This window comes from Bos mutus, chromosome 1 (assembly GCF_027580195.1).
Source record: "Bos mutus isolate GX-2022 chromosome 1, NWIPB_WYAK_1.1, whole genome shotgun sequence".
Taxonomy (NCBI): Eukaryota; Metazoa; Chordata; class Mammalia; order Artiodactyla; family Bovidae; genus Bos; species Bos mutus.
Window position 1 is genome coordinate 3,227,443 of NC_091617.1, and position 23,655 is coordinate 3,251,097.

General features: G+C 45.3%; 1 protein-coding gene across 3 annotated transcripts in view; it reads left to right on the forward strand.

Moving 5' to 3' along the window:
• The first annotated feature begins 767 nt into the window (after positions 1–767).
• TIAM1 (TIAM Rac1 associated GEF 1) overlaps positions 768–23,655 on the forward strand; it is a 464,589-nt gene continuing 441,701 nt past the window's right edge. For all 3 annotated transcript variants that reach the window (XM_070367203.1, XM_070367213.1, XM_070367198.1), the window contains exon 1: positions 768–955. The gene's annotated coding sequence lies outside the window, so the exon portion shown is untranslated. The remainder of the gene's footprint in view (positions 956–23,655) is intronic.

Genomic DNA, 23,655 nt, shown 5'->3' on the forward strand with positions numbered 1-23,655 from the left:
GAGCTTGGTTAGCGTCTAACATCTCCAGCATCCAGAGGAAGGGATTACATTAGGGTTTTTTTTTTTTTTCTTCCTCTCGTATAAAAGTTCCCGTCTCCTCCTTGAGTCAGGCACACGCCTCCTAAGCCAGACCACGTGTCGCAGGTACAACTTTCTTTTTTTCTGGGGGGAGTGGGCTCTTCCCCTCCCCTGTTCCTCTTTCCTCTCCGCCTTAGGTGGCAGGAAAAGCCTTTACCTCGGACCAATCCCACCGATGTCGAGCCGCGCGCGCGCCCGCCAACCCGAGCGCCTTCTCTCCACGTCATTGGCCACCTCCACCTATGCAGAGTGACAGGCAGCATCGCGGACCTATGGAGGAAGGAGGCGGAGGCCTCTCGGCCCTCCCAGGGCTGCTTTGTTAGGGGCTTCCTCGCCGTTCCCGGCTCCCTCCTTCGCGCCTCCGCTGGCCTTCCCCTTCCCTCCCCCGGTCGCGCCGCCGGAGGCTGGTGGGAAGGTAGCCCCCGCGCGCGCGCGCGCGCGGGCGGGTGCGAGCATCTCTTAAAGCTGAACGCGCGCGCGCGCGCGCGGAGGGGAGGCGATGCCGCCCGGGTACCCAGCGTGCGCCTGCTGGAGCGCTGGAGCCCAACTCCGAACGCCCCGCTCCTGTATCCTCCGCCTCTGATTGGCCGGCTGGAGGCGGAGCGATTGTCAGGCGGCCCAATCGGAGCCTGGTTTCCCACGGGCATCCCGTGGCCCCGCCCCCCGAAGCCGCCGGCCGAGGCACCGTGACGGCTCCCATTGGCGGACGGCGCAGGGGGCCCGCTCCGAGCACTGCTGGGCTCTCGCAGCGCCGCCGCCGTCGGGCGCGCAGCTCTGCAGCGCGGCGAACGCCTCGGCGCGCCCGCAGCCCCCTGGAGCCCGGCGGCCCCGCATTGTCCCTGGCCCCGTGGCCGATATCCGGGACGAGCGTCGGGGGGTGAGTACTGCGAGCCTAGGGAGGGAGATCTGGCTGGCTGGCTAGCCGGAGCTAACCGGGAGGGAACGGCGATGAGGACGCCCGGAGCCCCTCTGCCCGTGACGGGCACGTCCTGACCCCAGTCTCCCCCCCGCACATTGGGGCTCCCGGCGGGTCCTAGCTCCCCCTCTGATCGGGCTTTGCTCGTATTGTTTTCACGTTTCCCACACTCGGGGAGGGAGGTGGGGAGCCGGAGAGGGAAGCAAGGGAGACATCCATCGCTCGAGGGAGCAGTCCGGAGGGAGACGGGCAGTGGCGCCCAGGTGCCCGGCGCCGAATGGAAGTGACAGTGTCCAGGCGTTGGCATTCGGTCTTCCCGGCAGCCGGGAGGTCAGCGTTGACCTGCGGCCACGACGGCACTTTGTATGTGTCGGCTGATTTTTTTTTTTTTTTATCAATCAACTGGGGAGGGCGTGCGTGTGCTTGCGTGTTTCTCGTGTGTGTGTTTGCGTTCCTGACTCGTGCACCCGCCAGGCCTGGGTTTTCCGCGACGCTGACTGGGCGCTCACCTTGGCGATCGCTGCTACGCTCGGGACCCGACTCGCGGGGCGGAGAGCCTAGGGGATCGGCACACAGGGCCGGGGACCCCCGGCGGACCCGGGAGCAGACATTTACAGCGGCCTTCTGCGCGCGCGCAGACAATGACGGATCCGGGCGCGGGATCCTGGGGTCTGTGCATCGGGTCCCCGCTCGGGATCGCGGTCCTGTCTCGCTCCCCTGCGGGCCCGGTCGTTCGGATGCTGCTGCGCCGCGCGGCTCATCGCCCAGCTGGGGGACCCGCATGGGGCCCCGCTTTTGTTTACAGACCTCGCTATTGGGCAAGAGCTGCGCGCAGCGCTCCCCGGGCCTCGGCCACTGCCGCGCGCCCCCTCTGAGCTAGGAGAAGTTGGTGCATGCTGTCAGGTGACGCCCCCTCCTCAGGCCTCCTGGGCGAGATGCTGCGGGGGAACAGACGCCCAGACGGCGCCTTCGTGCCCTGTCCCCGCTGCGCACCGTGCTCCCAGGCCCCCTTACACCAGAGGCCCTCTCAGTTTGGCCGCCGTCGGGGCGCTGATGGAGGCAAGCTCACCTCCCTTCCAGTAGCATCCTCTAGCCTCATCCCCGAGCCGGCCCAGGTTGATTCGGAGTCTCCCAATTCCTGCATGTTGGCAAGTCTTGAAGGACGCGCGAGCCCTTGGGGACGCTGGCCAGTCGGTGCCCGTTTCAGTGGTATCCACGCGGCCCCGCGGAGCAGCTGTGGAGCATTCCTGAGTCAGAGCAGTCCGGATCGGGTTACCCACGCGTGCTGACTTGGCATCCACTTTGTTTGAGCTGGAGCAGAGATTGAGAGCCTGAGTACTGAGGTTAAAAAAAAACAAAAACAAAAACAAAACAAAACCCTGGCTTCCAGTGCCTGCTCAGCGTCACCCACGAGCTGAGTGATCTGTTCCAGACCGAGCGACTTTAGTCTCCTTGCGTCTCAGTTTCCGGGTCTGTAGAATGGGGATAATGAGTGTCCACGTTTGTGGGGGCGGGGATTAAAGGACAATATAAATCAACTGGCAGTTACGGCCACAGAGGAAACACTGGAAAATTTTTCCCTGTTAGAGGGAATCTACTGCAGAGGATGGCCCCGCATCTCTCACCCTTGCTGCAGTTTTCCATTCTCCCAATTCCTATTTTTAAAACCGTGTAGGATTGCCGTTTTGAGCTTCAAACAGGGCTTGTTTTACTGACCCTAGATTTCACTCTTCTTATCTAATCCCTTAGGTTTTTTTTTTTTCATTTCCATTAGGTTTTCTTTTTAAAATTTTTTTCCATTAGGTTTTACTTGTTTCTTCTTCCTTCCTTTTTCCTTGAGGCTATGCTGAGCCCCAGGCCTGTGTTTGGAGGAGGAAACCTTGTCCAAGTGGGAAGCGTCTGCTGCTAAACCAATGGCCGCTGTGCAAAGTGAATAATACCCGGATGGAGGGAGGTTTGAACAAAGAGATACCTGGAGGCAGGGAGGAACACTTCCTGGTAGAAGTGAAATTTGAGCTGAGTCTTGTAGCAGAAGTTTGGTAAACGGCTAGTTTCTGGAGCATGCTCTTTTGTACCCTGCCGTAAAGAGTTCTGCCAGTCAGGTTGTCTTGAAGGGGTAAACACCGAAGTTGCTAGGTAATTATCTTTGCATGGAAGAGAAACATACCTACTTTAGGAGGAGGCTGTTGCCTGACTCGGGAATGTGGAAGAGGAGAACTGATTTCATTGAGTATCTGCAAAATGCTGTCAATGTGTTTTGACTTGTTTTTCCTCTGGTCCACCAGCTGAGCACTGCTGATTTACTCCAGGCGAAGAGACAAGCCACTGTGTACAGGAAAAACAAAAACAAGGAAAAACCTGCCCATAATCAGATGAATAAATAGTTTGAAAAAGACAATCTCGGGTTTGGCTACAGAATAAGATAATGGAAAAAAAAATGCTTCTGGTTTCAACACTCTTTTGCCTGTTGGGGCAAATTATTGAGCTGGGTGCCGTAACACCTCATTTGAATGTAGATCCCAGGGGCCATTACAGGCAAGCAAACAACAAACAAAAACTAAGGGGGGGAGGGACTTTCAGGTTGTCCAGTGGGGGCAGAAGCACACAGGGAATGTTCCTCACAACCTCTGCCCCCCTGGACCTGCCTCTGTCACGCTAAGCAGATGTAGGAGTGTGGCATTATTGCTAGATGCCAAGCATAAATGTTATAACCCATTTGAAATTCCACTTGCAGAAATGATTCTGACCCTTCTTGCACTTGTTCTGGGAATTCTCTGGCCCTTAGGGATGCTTGAAGGCAGCTTTGCCCCCTGCTGCTGTCTGGGGATCAAATCAGTGGGAGGCCTAGACTTTAAAGGGAACACGTGGTTAGGAAATCTTGTTAGCTGACAATTCAACTTCACTCTAATGTGCATCCAAAGAGCTAGCACAAAGACTTCCTCTCCTGTCCCCCTGCAGTTGTCTCTCCCAGCTCCCCACTCTTCCCAGTGCCCCCCCAAACCAGAAAGGAGTCTTGGTGCTCGTCTAACGCCCCCTCCATCCCCCTGCAAATTCCTGCAGTTCTGTGGACAAGCAGATGGAACCCCAGGCCTTCTGGAGTGCTGGGGCAGGAATTTATTCCCAAAGCTTTGCTGAGTGCCAGCTAGCTGTGCCTGTTAACCCCTCTCCCTTCCTTTCCTCATTGCAAGAAGCTTGCTTACTGCCTCTGAGACAGCACTTGAATAGATGGTGAAGTTCAAGCCTGTGCTTTGCCAAATGAGAAAAGCAGGTAAGAGCGTGGGGTGGGAATCCCGTCCAGTTCTTGCCGAGAAGCCAGTGATGGAGGGAAACGTCTGCCTGAGAGTACACAAGGCACGAGGGTGAATGGGCAGAGAGAGAATTTGGTTCCTGTGAGCAGTGTGCAGAGTCCTGTGGAATTCCTGAATCCCAACAGGTGTGGGCTTGTGCTTGAGAAAGATCCTTATTTTCACTCTGTCCAGTCGTTTGGACTCCTGTATCTGTTTTTTTTTATGTTATTAAAATTTTTTAAATTGGAGTATAATTGCTTTGCAATGTTTTTTTTTGCCCTACGACAACGTGAATGGGTCATAATTATAAATAAATCCTCTCTTTCTTGAGCCTCCCTCCCCTCTCCCATTCCCCCTCTCCAGGTCATCACAGAGGACCATGCTGGCCTCCCTGTGTTTCACAGCAACTTCCTATTAGTTACATATCTTACACATGATAGTGTATATATGTCAGTGTGGCCTCCTGTATGTAAAACAGTGTTTCACTGGAAATGTGTGTGTATATATGCGTGTATGTATTACATACATGCACATACATACATACATACTCATTTTCTTTTCTAAATTTAACAAATGGGTAGAATGTTTCTGAATTATGTCCTCCCTTTTATTTCCCCCCTCCATATAGGATGAGAGAAAAACAGATTTGCAAGGTTCCCAGCACAATTCTTTGGTTTTTCATGATTCACATTTCATCTCTAAATATCTGGTTTTATGTAATTAGTAATTCCTATTAAAAATTTTTTTTTCTGTCATCATTGTAGGCCAATCACTTATTTAAAAACTTTTAAAAAAGTAAATAAAGGAGGCATTCAAAAAATAAAGCGATACTCAGGCAGGAACAGAATTTTTGGAAAAGAAAACAATGCTCTAGTGTAAAAGGTACAAAATATTAGCAGGCGGGTTTTTCCCTTCCATCCCCTTCCCAACCTCCACACCCCTCCTGCACAAGACTTTCGCTGTTCCTGTGGTCTCCAGGGAGCTCATTAAGCCATCCGTAAAGGCCTAGACTGTGGGTGTACAGAGATTCCTCCCAGACTCCTGTGAGATTCTTCTAGAAGGCGTTGGAGCTCTTGCTAGGTAGAGAGAGATTCTTCCCTCATTGGGCTGAGGCTGAGTTTAGAGCCTGGCATTTGGCTGCAAGTGGGGTCTCAGTTCATTGAAATAGCAGCAAGAAAGAAGAAAAACAAAACACAAGCAGAACAAAACCCTGGCACAATCTAAGAGCCAGTCAGCTGTGTACATCCGAAGGATGCTGAACAAAGAGTGATGATTCAGTGAGCAGCCCTGTGGGAGGAAAGGTGCTTTTAGAGGAGCACTTTCTGAATAGCCCAAGGCCCTCCGAGTCTTGGCGCAGTCACAGGGTTTCTTTGCATACAGACATTTGGGTGTAGCAGTTTGGAGCCAAGCAGGAAGGTGCCACGTGTGTGCTGGCTCGGGCCACTTTGAAGGAGGAGAGATGAAAGGGAGGGAGGCGTTGTCTTTGGTTAAAATACGAAACAACCCGCCCCCCCACCCCCCGCCCCGATTATTTATTTCCAGCTTCTACAGCAGAATTTTATTACAAACTAAAGGATAAGTATATTGATGAATAAACAGATGAGTGAGGAGGTAAGTGATTGGGAGACTGGACCTGGGACCCAGCTTGGCTTGGGATAGGTGAGGAGTAGATGGGGAATTAGGTGAAGGAGATTCAGTTGCTTGTCCTTAAAAACCCCAAACACAGTTCTCTGTGCCCTGGGAGGAGGCAGGATATCCTGCCTTCTCAGTGGCTGCCCTTCTGTTGCCTGAGTACCCGCCTCCTGGGCCAGGAGGGGCTAACCTTTTAAACTCAGATTCATTCTGGTTCCTGCTCCTGGCTTCCTCTGCCATCTATGGCAGGGATAATGAGCTAGAAAAAGTCACCAGGTCAGCCCCAGAGGAGAGGAAGTCAGGGGGAGTCCTGGGTCTGGGAATCTTCCCTGTGGAGTTGTCAGCACCACGGAAATGGATGGGTGGGGGTTTTTCTATCTGATGCTTGCTTTTCTTTTCTTTTTTAAAATATTTATTATTTGTTTATCTGCACTGGGTTTTAGTTGCAGCGTGCGGATCTTCACTGGTGGCGCATGGGAATCTCAGTTCCCTGGTAGGGAGTGAATCTGGGCAGCTTGCCTTGGGAGCAGAGAGTCTTAGCCAGTGGCCCACCAGGGAAGTCCCCAGTGCTTGCTTTTCAGAAGAGGAGATGGGCCTGAGGTCTGCAGGTTGAGCCTGAAGGGCCCTTAGGAGGTGGAATCTGCCTTGCCCCCCCTTCCCACCCTACCCCCAGAGGTCTTTGGGAGAGAGATTCCAGCCCAAAGCCTGATCATCTCAGGCTCTCTCTTGACAAGATCTCTCTTGACCCAGATGGCTCTCCTGTGTTGGGCAGGGAGCTCTTGGCCGCATTCCGGGCACAAGAAGATTTCAAGCTAGAACGTCTAGAACAGTCAGGACCTTATTAGCTAGTTCCCACTTGCTTTTAGGACAGCGTTTGAGAAGGTGAGAACTGTGGGCTTAGTCTCATCGTGACATTCAGATGTGCATTTTGGTTTCATTTTTGGACTTAACAGGAGTCTGACCTAACTACTGAGCTAATGTGTTCGTTTTGGTCTTTTTTCTATTTTTTATTTTTCTGGCTACCAGGAGTGGCTTGTGGAATCTTAGTTCCCTGACCGGGGGTTGAACCTGGGTCCTCAGCAGTGACAGGGCGGTGTCCTAACCCCTGGGCCACCACGGGGTCCCTGAAATGTACCTCCTGATCTCCTCACATACACAAGGTTATCCTTGGAGTGGGAACATGGGGGTCTAATTATTTCTCGTGCTGTAGCCCCCTAGGATCTGATAACCACAGTGTCGCTTTCTATGCCTATAAGGCCCCTAGATTGCTTGGGTACCCTGGTCACTCTTGGTTGTGCCTGGTCCCTGGCGTCATGGCTGATTCTGCCACCTGCCATTCTCAAAAGTGCCCCGGGGCGGCCACCTGGAATCCAGAGCCCCAAGCGTCAGGAGTTGTCACCCTGAGTATGTTTAAGTAACTGTGGGTCGTGCTTCCCAGATGGCAAATCCTGCTCTGTTCTGGTGGCATCAGCCTCCTTATTCACCTTTTGGTTTTTAAAATGCCTTCACTGCCATGTGTAAAACAGACAGCTAGTACAATGCAGGGAGCTCAACTTGGTGCTCTGTGATGACCTAGAGGGAGAGGGAGGTCCAAGAAGGAGGGAGACATGTGTATACATATAGCTGATTCATTTTAATGTATAGCAGAAACGAACGCAACATTGTAAAACAGCTATACTCCATTAAAAAAAACTAAATAAATGCCTTCAAGCTGTGCAGGGAGAATAATGCCCCATGTGCCTTCTCTCATCTAAGATGTCTTTGGATCCAGAAGTTGTTGAAAGTGAAGTCACTCAGTCGTATCTGACTCTTTGCAACCCCACGAACTGTAGCCTGCCAGGCTCTTCCGTCCATGGGATTTTCCAGGCAAGAGTACTGGAGTGGGTTCCCATTTCCTTCTCCAGGGGATCTTCCCAGTGCAGGGATCGAACCTAGGTGTCCCTCAATTGCAGGCAGACTCTTTACCGTTTGAATTATCGGGTAATCCAGAAGTTGTTAGGACCTTCAAAATACTCTCACCATGGTGAAGCTTTGACCTAATGATGCTTCTTAACTGCCACAGAGAGGGTAGGGACGTGTGTGCTTCTTATTCTCTTAAGGATCTAACATGTTACATTTCCAAATTGGCTTACTAAGGATGCAGTCTTTGGTTGTAAAACTTGAGTCAGTTTTGCTGTAATATATTGAAATCGCAGTTTCACTCACTGATGGTGATCGACCACAGTATTCTTCCTGATGCCAAGTACACTCCTTCTTTCACGTGGATTCTTCTGTTCAAGTAATGCCAAGTTCGATTTGTTTCTAAAAATGATGTGCAAAATAATAATCCCATGTCATATTAGCAGCCTAGGGGAAAAGATGAGCTTGCTGTGAAAAACATGTTCTGTTTGTTTTTTTCCCACCCACTCCTGTACTCTCCAGAAATAAATCACTTTTGTTCATTTTTCTTCCTCTACTGATTATCTTTATATTGCTATATAATCTGCTTATGCCATTTTCATTTGACTTCCTGTTATGACAAAAGACAGTTTAGCTTACTTATTGTGTCTTATTTCCTTTCTTCTCCAGATTTTTGATGCTTGTATTTATGGTTCAGCCTTTCTGTTGCTTGTATGGACTAATTCAGTTCCATCAACCCATGGCAGTGCCCTTTGCCTCCTTTCCCTTTGTGAAATGAGGATGTCACTGTCCTGACCTGCCTTTCCTCTTGACTTCCCTTCCTGTTTTACCTCCAGCTTCTGTCAGATGTCAGGGTTGATGAGACTGTTCTGTAAGCATGATAAGGATGATGAAGTTTTCTGTGCTTTCTCTATTTTTTTTATTGATAACAGATTTATTAAGATATGATTTACTGGGTTGGCCAAAAAGGTCATTTGGGTTTTTCTGTAACATTTTATGGAAAAACCCAAACAAACTTTTGGGCCAACCAATACATACTTCCTTGGTGGCTCAGTGCTAAAGAACTTGCCTGCCAATGCAGGAGATGTGTGTTTGATCCCTGGGTCGGGAAGATCCCCTGGAGAAGGAAATGGTAACCCACTCCAGGATTCTTGCCTGGAGAATCCTATGGACAGACTACAGTCCATGGGGTCGCAAAGAGTTGGACACGACTTAGCGGTGGAACAACAATAATACATACCAAACAATTCAGTTCTTTAAAGTATACAATTGAGTGGTTTTTGGTATACTTGCAGAATTGAGCAGACATCAATTTTAGAACATTTTCATTACCTCCAAAAGAAACCCATACCTGTTACCACTTACTTCCCTTCCCCACCCATCCAGCCAGTCTCCAGTAACCACTGATCTATTTTCTGTCTCTATTTGTTGTTGTTCAGTCACTCAGTCTTGTCTGACTCTTTGTGACTCCATGGACTGCAGCACATCAGGCTTCCCTGTCCTTCATCATTTCCCAGAGTTTGCTCAAACTCTTGTTCATATAGTCGATGATGCCATCCAACCATCTCATCCTCTGTCGTCCCCTTCTCCTGCCTTCAATCTTTCCCAGCATCAGGGTCTTTTCTAATGAGTCATCTCTTCGCATCAGGTGGCCAAAGTATTGGAGCTTCAGCTTCAACATCAGTCCTTCCAATGAATATTAAGGATTGATTTCCATTAGGATGGACTGGTTGGATCTCCTTGCAGTCCAAGGGACTCTCAGGAGTCTTCTCCAACACCACAGTTGAAAAGCATCAGTTCTTCAGTGCTCAGCCTTCTTTATGGGCCAACTCTCACATCCACTCATAACTACTGGAAAAACCATAGCTTTGACTAGAAGGACCTTTGTTGGCAAAGTAATGTCTCTGCTTTTTAATAAGCTGTCTAGGTTGGTCATAGCTTTTCTTCCAAGCAGCAACCGTCTTTTAATTTCATGGCTACAGTCACCATCTGCAGTGATTTTGCAGCTCAAGAAAATAAAATCTATCACTATTTTCATTGTTTCCCCATCTATTAGCCATAAAGTGATGGGACTGGATGTCATGATCTTAATTTTCTGAATGTTGAGTTTTAAGTCAACTTTTTCACTCTGCTCTTTCACTTTCATCAAGATGCTCTTTAGTTCTTCTTTGCTTTCTGCCATAAGGGTCGTGTCATCTGTGTATCTGAGGTTATTGATATTACTCCCGGCAATCTTGATTACAGCTTGTGCTTTATCCAGCCTGGCATTTCACATGATGTATTCTGCATATAAGTTAAATAAGCAGGGTGACAATATACAGCCTTGACGTACTCCTTTCCTAATTTTGAACCAGTCCATTGTTCCATGTCTGGTTCTAACTGTTGCTTCTTGACCTGCATACAGATTTCTTAGGAGGCAGTTCAGTTGGTCTGGTATTCCCATCTATTTAAGAATTTTCTAGTTTGTTGTGATCCACAAAGACAAAGGCTTTGGCATAGTCATTGAAGCAGAAGTAGATGTTCTGGAATTCTCTTGCTTTTTCAGTGATTCAGCAGATGTTGGCAATTTGATCTCTGGTTCCTCTACTTTTTCTAAATCCAACTTGAACATCTGGAAGTTCTCAGTTCATGTACTGTTGAAGCCTAGCTTGGAGAATTTTGAGCATTACTTTGCTAGCATGTGAAATGAGTGCAATTGTGCACTGGTTTGCGCATTCTTTGGCATTACCTTTCTTTGGGACTGGAATGAAAACTGACCTTTTCCAGTCCTGTGTCCACTGCTGAATTTTCCAAATTTGTGGCATATTGAGTGCAGCACTTTCACAGCATCATCTTTCAGGATTTGAAATAGCTCAGCTGGAATTCCATCACCTCCACTGGCTTTGTTCGTGGTGATGCTTTCTAAGGCCCACTTGACTTCACATTCCAGGATGTCTGGCTTTAGGTCAGTGATCACACCATCGTGATCATCTGGGTCGTGAAGATCTGTGTTGTACAGTTCTCCTGTGTATTCTTGCCACCTCTTCTTAATATCTTCTGCTTCTGTTAGGTCGATACCGTTTCTGTCCTTTATTGTGCTCATCTCTATAGACTTGCTTACTCTGCACATTATGTATAAACTGGGTCATATAATGTATGGTCTTTTGTGACTGTCTTTCAGTTAGCATGTTGTTTTCAAGGGTCTTCCAGGTTGTGGCATGTCTGTACTTCATTCCGTTTTTAAAAAAAATATTTATTTATTTAATTTGTCTGCACCAGATCTTAGTTGAAGCACGTGAGATCTTAGTTGCGGCATGTGGGATCTTAGTTGTGGCATGTGGGATCTAGTTCCCTGACCAGGAATTGAACTTGGGCTCCTGCAGTGGGAGCTTGGAGTCTTAGCCCCTGGACTACCAGGAAAGTCCCAGCATTTCGATCTTTTTTACTGATGAATAATGTTTCTTTGTATGGATATATCACATTTTATTTACATCCATTCATCAGTTGATGGGCATTTGGGTTGTTTCTACCTCATGACTATTGTGCGTCGTTACTGCTGTAAACATTAGTTTACAAATACTTGTTGGAATACTTGTTTTAAATTCTTTTTGGTATATACCTAGGAGTGGAATTGCTGGATTGTATGATAATTCTATGTTTGAATTTCTGAGGAGCTGCTAGATTGTTTTCCAAAGTAACTGCACCGTCTTACATTCCTATCAGCAGTGAATGAATGAGGATTCTAATTTCTCATATCCTTGCCAGCATTTATCATTAATTTTTTTGATTTTAGTCATCTTTGTGGATGAGAGGAAATACGGCCTTTTGATTTTAATTTGCATTTCCCTGATACGTAATAATGTTGAGCGTTTTTTCAAGTGCTCATTGGTGAATTGTGTGTTGGACAATTGGACATTGGAGAAATAGATATTGGAGAAATGTCTGTTTAGACCCTTTGCTCATTTTAAAATTTGGTTTCTGTCTCTATTAAATCATACATATTCTTTGCATATTCTTGATAAAAGTACCTTATTAGATATATGATTTGTAAACATTTTCTTCGTTCGGTGAGTCACCATTTCACTCTTCTGATGGCATCCTTTACATATGGTTTGCTTTTGAAAAGCCGAAGGTCAATAAAGATGTTTGCTTAGTTGTGACTCTGACAGTAACTAAGTCAATTTTGTACTCCAGGTTATACTAGTTTTATATTTTCTGTAGTTATACTGGAATGACTTAACTGATAGATTGAGAAAAGAAATACTGGGAACATTTTTAATTCTCTGATTGCACATTAAAAAAGAGCAATTTTTTCATTTACTTTAAAAACTGTGTGAATGACTCGGTTATTTATTTACCAAAGTTGCAGAAGGGTATATTTTTGCAAAGTAATTTGAAGGGAGCTGTCTTGGGTGTCAACTTTTGGGTCATACATTTTTTTTTGCTGGTTGAAATATTTATCACTGTGTTATATTAGGTTCTTATATTAGTTAAGAACTGGGGCCAGTTTTGCTCACTGGGCGACTTTTGGAAATGTCTGGAGATATTTTAGGTTGTTCTACTGGAGAAGTACCTAGCATCTACCTAGCTTCCCAGGTGGCTCAGACAGTGAAGAATCTGCCTGCAGTGCAGGAGACCTGGGTTCTATTCCTGGGTTGGGAAGATCCCCTGGAGAAGGAAACGGCAACCACTCCAGTACTCTTGCCTGGAGAGCTCCCATGGACAGGGGAGGCTGGCCGGCTACAGTCCATGGGGTAGCAAAGAGCTGGACACGACTGAGACTGAGCGCAGCACTGGGGGAGTATCAAGCATCTACCTAGAGACAGAGAGATGTCTGGACTAAGCGCAGCACTGGGGGAGTATCGAGCATCTACCTAGAGACAGAGAGATGTCTGGCATCTCGGCGGTACAAGCCAAGGATGTTGCTAACATCTGCAATGCAGGGTCAGTGCCTCAGACAAAGAGTTTCTGGTTCATAGTCCGAGGTGCTGAGGCTGAGTAACACTGCGTTCAAAAGACACAAGTATTGTTAGAGAGCCGCACATATAAGTTTCTTTACTTAGGATAGTTGCCTGTGTTGTTTCGGTGTTTGGAAGTGAACTATCTTGAGACATCAGATTATTTTGGTTATTTAAAACATTTTGGTCATATTTTAGTGAAAATTAGATTTGAGCATCTTTTTTTTTTCGGGTAGAGAGTTTTAAGATATTGGATAACAATTTCAGGCATTTGGGGCTTCTCGGTGCTTAAGTTCATCTTTTTAATGACTTCCGGATGTTGCTAATGACTGTATCCTGAATTCTGCTGTGCTTCATGTTATGGGAGGAAAAATATTTGCAGGCTGATCATTATAATGTTACTCTTCTTAAGTAATTTATTGAGCATGAAAAATATGTTTAGAAAAAAATGTTCCCAGTACAGTGCAAGATCTACTGTACAGTTTTATTATAGAAAAGTCTTATGAATGTTGGAATCATCTCACTTTGAAATCTTTATGATTAGAAATTATTTCAATTCTACAATTATATCAATTGAACTTTAACATTTCATTGTCATTTAAAAAAGTACAGCCTCCCAACTATGGTTTTTGCTCAACGAAACAATTTAACAATTTTAAAGTAGATTTTAAAACTTCACCCAGTGGTTTTGTTTTTCCTTTTTTTCCCCCTTTTCTTCACTTCCCTGACAGTTAATTGCTTTAATTTGGGGACTGAATGCCTGCAACTTTGGTCCTGTGACCTCTCACCAATTGTATCAAACCATTTAAATTACTTTAAAGAAAAGGTTTGTGGGCGCCTGTGGCATGATTTCAGCTAAATAAGAAAGCACCCAAATGACCTCCTCTTTCTTGGAAGAAATGGGGTCATAACCAGTTGGACTTTTTTGATAGATGTTGTTAGGTTAGTCTTAGGACCTCTGAATCTTTAGAAATCCAAGTGAATGAGCCTTTCTTTAAACTGCAACTAGTTAACAGAGCTTATGTGAGTGAGAAGGGCTAAAATGATTCCTTACATATAGCCTTTGAATTTTGATTTTAATTAATTTAATTTTAATCTGTGCCTTCTTAGCCTGTGATACAGCAGTTCTGAATCCCATCTACATCAGGATAAGTGAATTTATGGGCCTGCTAGCAACCAGCAGTGTATAGTGTCTGGATTCTGTTATAGCATATGGACCCAGCTCCTCCAGTATCCCAAAGCCCAGCCATAGCTAAGACAGCCAAGGGTTACACGTACAGGCCTATACATATAGGCCTTGAGGAGACTGGTACCAAGGCCATAAAATATAGTTCTTGGTTGCTGTGTTATGGTTGCTAGGAAACCATAACTTGGGAAAAAATGGAACTCTTGCAAAAAGATCTTAATGTACCTTAAACATTAAGGTTTCCATCTTGGAAAAGTTATTTGGTAGATTTTTGAACTGAAGAGCTTCATAAGGAGTCAAGTTGAATAGTTTAATGCCTTGAACATTATAACTAACTTAAGGATGCTGTGAGAGTCATGTTTCTGAATTTGCTCTTTTTATTTGAATCAGATCTCTCCGACTTCTGCTGCTGCTGCTGCTAAGTCGCTTCAGTCGTGTCCGACTCTGTGCGACCCCATAGATGGCAGCCCACCAGGCTCCCCCATCACTGGGATTCTCCAGGCAAGAACACTGGAGTGGGTTGCCATTTCCTTCTCCAATGCATGAAAGTGAAAAGTGAAAGTGAAGTCACTCAGTTGTGTACAACTCTTAGTGACCCATGGACTGCAGCCCACCAGGCTCCTCTGTCCATGGGGTTTTCCAGGCAAGAGTATTGGAGTGGGGTGCCATTGCCTTCTCCACTCTGACCTCTAGCAGTGTTAAAATGGTTAATGGCCTTTGATTACCTGGCTCACTGTTGATTTTTCTCAGATGTTCTGTGGGGTTCTTTTCCCTCGCATTTTCTTTATCTGGATGATTCTTCCCAAATAACTTATTCTCAATTTTTTTCTCTAATTATAAAGTATTTCTCTTAATTACATCAGGTAAATATAGCCAAATAGCAACAATGAATGTCTTTTAGTGTTGAAGTTAGGGGGAATCTTATTTTCTTAGGCATAATTTTCTCAAACTGAAAGATTTTATAATCATTAGGGGTTACTTGTATAATCAGAAAATTATATTGATTAAACCCACATTCATCTTTGGGTAGATGGTGACTAGTAGAAGCTTAATCTCCCAAATTGTATTTTTTTGTAATCCATTTAAACCTGGGGATTAAAGAGCAAAGTGCCCTCTCAAAAGTAAGGATCGCAGGACTGTGGATTCTGGCCTGGAATGAACAAAGATGAGAAAGCCCTCGGGGGCAGCCAAGAAGCCCAATGATTAAATCTCAATGGATGGATTAGCCCCATTGTTGACTGATCTTTTCAGGATGGGATTGAACCCAGACCTTCAGTCATCAGAAAGTGGTTGACCTTCGAGGGTTGACTGCTTCCCTTCCTTTATACCCCTTTCCCCTTAGGCGGTGTTCTTACCCCCAAGGTTCCAGTCGTAGCTGTGTCTCATGAGCTCAGTTTTTCTCTAGGATCACCTCCTAGTTCATGTACTATCCATCTTCTCTGAAGGTCCTAAAACCTTGATTAGTTCTAAGTCAAGCTTAATTCATATTTGCGTTCATTTCCTAGGGTTACTAGTAAAAGGTGCCTCGAATGGATGACCGAAGACAAGACACATTGATTCTCTCGTAGTTCTGGATGCTAGAAGTTCAAAATCAAGATGGCAGCAGGGCCATGTTCCCTCTGAAGGTTCCAGGGTAGAATCTTTTCTTGCCTCTTCCAGCTTCTGCTGGCTCTTGGCATTCCTGGGCTTCTGACATCCTGACACTGCAATCTCAGCCTCCTTCTCATGGTCGTCTTCTTTTGTGGCTGTGTGTTTGTTTCTGAATCTCCTCCTCTCTTGTTAAGACACTAGCTATTGGATGTAGGGTCCATCTTAATTCCTATTTAATGTCACCCTAACTTGGTTATATCTGCCAAGATCGAATTTCCAATTAAGATCATAGTCATAGTTACTACAGATCAAGGCTTAAACATATATTTTGGGGGGGACACCACTCAGCCCACAAGTGTGTGCGACCACTCCGTTAGACTGCCTGCTAAAGTCACCTGAGAGTGCGTAGCGCGGGTGTGTACTTATTGCCAAGAAGCGTGACTTTCTTAGAGCTTAGCTCTGATATGTCACCGTGTGTGGAAACTTACAGAGACTCTGTCTAGCCCTATAGCCCCAGCCCTGCTTTCCCACTTCATCTCTCAGGATTCCTTTCTCAAATACTTAGAGCCAGTGAAGCAGGAGTCCTCTTTGCCTTGGAATACATCCTATTCTCTCTTATATATGTTCACACTGTCTCTAGATATGGACTATTCCTGTTTTTGCTAGCCCTTTTTCCAGGTCTGGTCGAAATCAGCCATCTTTATGTTGTTTCCTCGACGTTTTAGTGTTTAACGGTGCTTTATTTTTATTTTTTGGCTGTGCTGTGTAACTTGCAGGATCTTAGATCCCTGACCAGAGGTTGTACCTGGACCCCTGCAGTCCAGTCGTAACCACTGGGCCACCAGGGAAGTCCTTAGTGGCTTTTTTATATGGAGGTGTTATCATAGTTTGTCTCACGTTTTAGACTGCAGGCACTATTCTCCCCCCGCCCCTGGAAATCTTCTTACAGTCACTTCAAGAAAGGTCCTCCCAAGAAAAGCCATGGCTTGGAAAGGTTCATGATTAGCCCAAAGAAATCGAGTGGGGAGGCCCAGCTGGAAATCTCACTAAGTCTTCAGGCTCCAAATGGCAAGTTGTTACCATGGTGCTGGAAATTAGAGGTCATCATACACTCCAGTAGCAACTGAAGAGAAGCCCCAAAGATAGAACAGTTACCTAGTTTTCCTGGGAAAATGTATGGATTCTGGGATATACAGAGGGCATGAAGGTAGGGTTGACCTTAGATTGCAGACACTTTGCAGTCAGGATCTCAGCCAGACTGATCTTGGTTTTGCCCATCATGCCTCTGTGGAGGAGCCCCCAGCTTATAACATTCCACAGTCAGTATGCAAGCATGGTTTTCTGTTCTTTGCCAAGATGGTGGGCTGTTGCTATGGATGAGAAACCTAAGGTGGTAAAGGTCTAGACTCAGGAGAGACTTGGGACAAGCATATTCCTTGATGGATGACTTGTAGCATGCAGGAGGTGCAATGTTGAGACCAGAGCATTAATTGCAGATGACCACAGAGGGAGGGATGAAGGCCACTGGCTCTACGGAAAGTGAAATCTGAAGTTGCTGGTTGAGATCAGATAAGGGTCCAAGTCTCTGCTAGGGCATTTCTAAACTATTTGCTAGTTGAGGCCTTGTATTCTTTGCAGTCTCATGGACCGTGGCTCCTCTGTTCATGGAGTTCTCCAGGCAAGAATACTGGAGTGGGTTGCCTTTTCCTTCTCCAGGGGATCTTCCCAGACCAGAGACTGAATCAACATCTCCAGCATTGGCAGCCTGGTTCTTTACCACCAAGCCACCAGGGAAGCCCTAGTTGAGGGCAGCAGAGGCTAATAAATGGAGTAGGAAATGGCAACCCACTCCATTATTCTTGCCTGGAAGAATCCCATGGACAGAGGAGCCTGAAGGGTTACAGTCCATGGGGTTGTACAGAGTCGGACACGACTGAAGCGACTTAGCATGCACGAGGCTATTAAAGGAACTTTGCGTTGCATGGATCAGCTTACTCTTTAAAGTATATTTTTATTTACTGTATGTTTGTTGTAAGAAACAAACCATGGTTGAAACCGACCATAGTGGGTTTCACCTCCCAACTAAGTGTTGACAGAACAATCAAGTATATTTAAAAAGAAATGTTCTGCATGTTGCTACTATAGGAGCACACTGTTGCTTCTGGTTTTTCTTTGTTCTTTCTTATCCATCTTTTCATGCCCTTTTTACCTATTTGTAATTCTTGCAGAGCTACAGATTTATATCTTCTTTTCTTCGACATTACATCAATTCTATAAAGTAACTACATGGACAAAGGCAAAAAGAACTGTGGGTACACCGGGTACAAACTCCCAGTGCAGATAAACTGACGTGAGATTTGTTCTTTGCAGTGAATGGGAGATCAGTGGAACTTCTTTTGAGCAGGAAGAATTGGCAAAATGTCTGGACCATTAAGAAAATGGATTTTGTGATTAGTTTGAAAACTAGGCCAAACAACAAAGACATACTATATAGTACAGGGAACTATATTCAGTATCCTGTGATAACATAATGGAAAAGAATATGAAAAAGAATATATATATGTATAACTGAGTTACTTTGCTGTATAGCAATTAAAGACAACATTGTAAATCAATTATTATACTTCAATAAAATTAAAAAAAATACCAATGGGAAAAGTTAGACTTCAGAAAAGAACATTAGTTATAATACAATTCATTGAATCATACCAGATATGTAAAATTTCATAACAAACCTCACTGGTTGCCACTAAAGGTTACTAGGGCAGCAATGTGTCTGCTGCTGCTGCTAAGTCACTTCAGTCGTGTCTGACTCTGTGTGACCCCATGGACGGTAGCCTACCAGGCTCCCGGTCTCTGGGATTCTTCAGGCAAGAACACTGGAGTGGGTTGCCATTTCCTTCTCCAATGCATGAAAGTGAAAAGTGCAAGTGAAGTCGCTCAGTCGTGTTTGACTCTTAGTGACCCCATGGACTGCAGCCCACCAGGCTCCTCTGCCCATGGGATTTTCCAGGCAACAGTACTAGAGTGGGGTGCCATTGCCTTCTCCAATGTATCTGCAAATTGATAAATAAAAAAAGAATCAGCAAAAAGCAAAAACAAAACCACCAACAAAACTAGGTAACCAACTAGTTTTCCTGCAAATAAGATTTGTAAAGCAACATGTTAATATATCTATTGGGGTTAGTCTTTGTTTTTGACCTAGTTCCCTTCCTTAAATGCCTCTGTAGATCAGTAGGGAGACCAGATAATAATTGTGTGGTATCTGTTTCAAGACATTTTCTTTTCATTTTTATAAAGTAAGTTTATCTATTAAAAAATAAAGCAGCCTTATCATGCCCATGCTTGTGTATGGTGGTCACATGTTCCAGTGAGCCAACCACTTACATAACCACCCTCCTGTAACCAGATATTTGTTGTGTTTCTTTTTTAACCATTATTTTAAGATTCCTTTGAAGTTCTTGATGCATATTTTGCTTTTTTCCTATTTTTTTAAACTTGTTTTTCTCAGGCTAAATTCTCAGGATGTGATATCTGTTTCAAATATGACATTAAAAAAAAGCTCTTGCTTTGAATTGCCAACCTGCTTTAAAAAGTCTTGATCAGTTCATATGTATGAATGTATTGACCTCACCATGACTGATCTGCTTTGGGTCTTAATTATTATTTTTATTTTATTTTTTTAAATTTTATTTTATTTTTTGGGTCTTAATTATTTAATTTAGTTTTGTTATTGTTATTACAATCATAAAGAATCTATCTCTCTCTCTTTGCTTTTCAGGTAGACCGAACTTTTTGTGTCTATCATTTTGAACATTATTTCAAGCTTTTAGAAAACACGATTATTGCCTTGTCTTTTAAATCCTTTACATTCCCTGGAGAAAAATAAGACAGAATGAGAAAAAACTTTTTTGACTTCCTCATCTGTGAGATAATGAGGTAGAAACAAATTGTTCTGAGGGCCTTTCTAGCCTTTCCAATGTCCATAGCTTAGAGTTGATGAATCCAAAGTTTAAAGGGTGAATGGGATGCAACATTAAGTGTTCTGATACATGGACTGGTGAACTGGCTGTAGATGACCTGCTGTGGCTAGTTTTTGGTTTTTGTTAATAGGTTTCGGTTTATAGAGTAGTTTTAGTTCATAGCAAAATGGAGCTGAAAGCTCAGAGAATTTTCATCTGTCCCATCTCCCCACATGTGCACAGCCCCATATGGTCAACAGCTCCCACCAGAGTGGTGTGTTGGTTACAATCAGTGAAGCTACACGGACTCATCATCACTCAGATCCCACTGTTTACATTAGGGCTTGCTGCTGGTTGTTACATAAACATTACTTTGCCAACAAAGGTCCATCTAGTCAAGACTATGGTTTTTCCAGTGGTCATGTATGGATGTGAGAGTTGGACTATAAAGAAAGCTGAGCACTGAAGAATTGATGCTTTTGAACTGTGGTGTTGGAGAAGACTCTTGAGAGTCCCTTGGACTGCAAGGAGATCCAACCAGTCCATCCTAAAGGAGATCAGTCCTGAGTGTTCATTGAAAGGACTGATGCTGAAGCTGAAACTCCAATACTTTGGCCACCTGATGTGAAGAGCTGACTCATTGGAAAAGACCCTGATGCTGTGAAAGATTGAAGGTGGGATGAGAAGGGGACGACAGAGGATGAGATGGTTGGTTGGCATCACTGACTCAATGGACATGAGTTTGGGTAAACTCCGGGAGTTGGTGATGGACAGGGAGGCCTGGCGTGCTGCAGTCCATGGGGTCGCAAAGAGTTGGACATGACTGAGCAACTGAACTGAACTGAGTGATGTGTATCTACGTGTATTACAGTATCATGTAGTAGTTTCAATACCCTAAAAATCCCCTGTGCTCTCTTTCCATCTCTCTTTCCCCCAGCCCCTGGCAACAACTGATCTTTTTATCATTGCCATAAACTTTCCTTTTCCAGTATATCATGTAGTTGAGCTCTGGCTGGTTTTGAGGAGGCTGATGTCACTGTTGAGAGTCATTCCTCAGGAGTCTTTCCCCATTATTCCCTGGCTTCTACTGGGATCACCTCTAGATTGGGATTTTAGAGTCAGAGGGATTGATAAAGGCCTCCCAACCCAGGAGTCTTCTCTGTGACACCCTGGCTGAGGAATGTCACATGAGCCTTTGTTGCAGTTGTCATTATGCAGCTGACAGAACAGAAGACTCAGAGGCCAAGGGTCTGGGTTCCAGTCCTGGCGCCGACTTGGATTAGCTGAGTCACTTGCCCTTTCTGAGGCTGGCCCTTTGGTCTCTCTGTGGAGTGATGCTGAGTAGTGCCTGCTCCCACGTTATAGGGTTCCTGTGGGCTGGCCTTCGCTAACACCAAAAGAACGTGCATCAGGCAGGCAGTCTGGTCCTTGGTTGAGCAAATGAATTGTTAGAAAGTTGCTCCCTGCAGGGAATGGAGGTCTGCCGTCCTGAAACTTCTTCCCGTTGATGCCAACACTGTCTTTTGGGGGCATAAAGCCAACCCCCTCTGGAGGTGGTGATGTATATACATAACCATTTGTGGTTGGCTGTCGTGCCTCCCCCCCACCTCACTGCAGAAACTCTTTCCAAGAAAAATTCTTTGCTTCTTCTGTCCCTCATATCACATAGATTCTCCTCCTCCTCATCTAAATATAAGTGTATTTTAGTAGAGAGAAGTCAATTTAACAAAAAATAGGAAGACTTTTCTGTTTTCAACTCATTTTTCCTTTTTATTGAAATATAGTTAATTTACAGTATTGTGTTAGCTTCAGGTGTACAGCAAGGTGATTCATTTATATATATATGTATTCCAATTATTTTCCATTATAGGTTATTGTAAGATATTGAGTATAGTGCCCTGTGCTACACAGTAGGTCCTTGTTGCTTGTCTCTTTTATGTATAGTAGTGTGTATATGTTAACATCTGTCATACTCCTAACTTATCCTTCCTCCCCTCCTTTTCCTCTTTGGTAACCATAAGTTTGTTTTCTTGATCTGAGTCTGTTTTGTGTATAGATTCATTTATTTGATTTTTTAGATTCCACGTGTAAGTGATATCATACAATGTTTGTCATCATCTGACTTCACCAAGTATAATATTCTCTAGGTCCGTGCACATTGCTGCACATATCAGTATTTCATTCTTCTTTATGGCTGAGTAATATCTCATTGTATATGTGATGTCTGTATATCTGTATATACATATAGATGTATTTACATATGGTATATCTCTCACATCGCTTTAATCTGTTCGTCTGTTGATGGCCCCTTGAGTTGTTTTCATCACATGGATTCTTTAGTTCTGTGAACACCCAATTCAGCATTTCAGATTATGGTATAAAGAAATGTTATGGGTTTAATTTTGTCCCCCCAGATTCATATATTGAAGCCCTGACCCCCAGGACCTCGGAATGTGACTGACTTTGGAGACAGAGCCTATAAGGAAGTTAGTTAAAATGAGGTCCTTAGGGTGGCCCTTAATCCAGGTGTCCCTTAAGAAGAGGAAGTGTGGACACACACAGAGATGCCAGGGGTACCTGAGCACACAGGAAGGGCAGGTGAGCACACAGGAGGGACAGGTGAGCACACAGGAGGGACGGTGAGCACACAGGAAGGACAGGTGAGCACACAGGAAGGACAGGTGAGCGCACAGGAGGGACAGGTGAGCACACAGGAGGGACGGTGAGCACACAGGAAGGACAGGTGAGCACACAGGAAGGATAGGTGAGCACACAGCAGGGACAGGTGAGCACACAGCAAGGACAGGTGAGCACACAGGGACAGGTGAGCACACAGGAAGGGCAGGTGAGCACACAGGAAGGACAGGTGAGCGCACAGGAAGGACAGGTGAGCACACAGGAGGGACGGTGAGCACACAGGAAGGGCAGGTGAGCACACAGCAAGGACAGGTGAGCGCACAGGAAGGACAGGTGAGCGCACAGGAAGGACAAGTGAGCACACAGGAGGGACGGTGAGCACACAGGAAGGGCAGGTGAGCACACAGGAAGGACAGGTGAGCGCACAGGAGGGACGGTGAGCACACAGGAGGGACGGTGAGCACACAGGAAGGACAGGTGAGCACACAGGAAGGACAGGTGAGCGCACAGGAGGGACAGGTGAGCACACAGGAGGGACGGTGAGCACACAGGAAGGACAGGTGAGCACACAGGAAGGATAGGTGAGCACACAGCAGGGACAGGTGAGCACACAGCAAGGACAGGTGAGCACACAGGGACAGGTGAGCACACAGGAAGGGCAGGTGAGCACACAGGAAGGGCAGGTGAGCACACAGCAACGACAGGTGAGCACACAGGAAGGGCAGGTGAGCACACAGGAAGGACAGGTGAGCACACAGAAGGGACAGGTGAGCACACAGGAAGGACAGGTGAGACTGGCTACCTTTGACAGATCATTTCCTTTGTGCTGGGCCTTTTTGCTGCTTTACACACTGCCTTAAGAAATCCTTACCAACAAGGACCTACTGATTATAACAGCGAACTCTCAATATTCTGTTTTTTCTTTTTTTCTTTTTGTTTGTTTTTGTCACGCTGCATGGTATACAAGATCCTAAGTTTCCCGACCAGGGAGTGAATCTGTGCCCCCTGAAGTGGAAGTGTCGAGTCCCTACCACTGGACTACCAAGGAAGTCCCTCTATTCAATATTCTGTAAAAACTTAAATGAGAAAAGAATTTGAAAAATAGATACACGTGTCTGTATAACTGAATCACTTTGCTGTACACCCGAAACTAACCCAACATTCTAAATCAGCTATTGTTCAGTTGCACAGTCATGTCTGACTCTTTGCGATCCCGTGGACTGCAGCACGTAAGGCCTCCCTGTCCATCACCAATTCCCAGAACTTACTCAAACTCATATCCATGGAGTCGGTGATGCCATCCAACCATCTCATCCTCTGCTGTCCCCTTCCTCTCCTGCCTTCAATCTTTCCCATATAAAATAAAAATTAAAACAAATAATCGAAGAAAAAAAAAAAAAAAAAAAAAACAAATAATCGCAATAAAGGAAAAAAAATCCTTGCAAGGTGGGTATTGCTCTCCCATTTGATAGATCAGAAAGTCCGGAAGCAGAGAGAGATGACATGAGCAAGGCCAGGTGATGTAGATTTC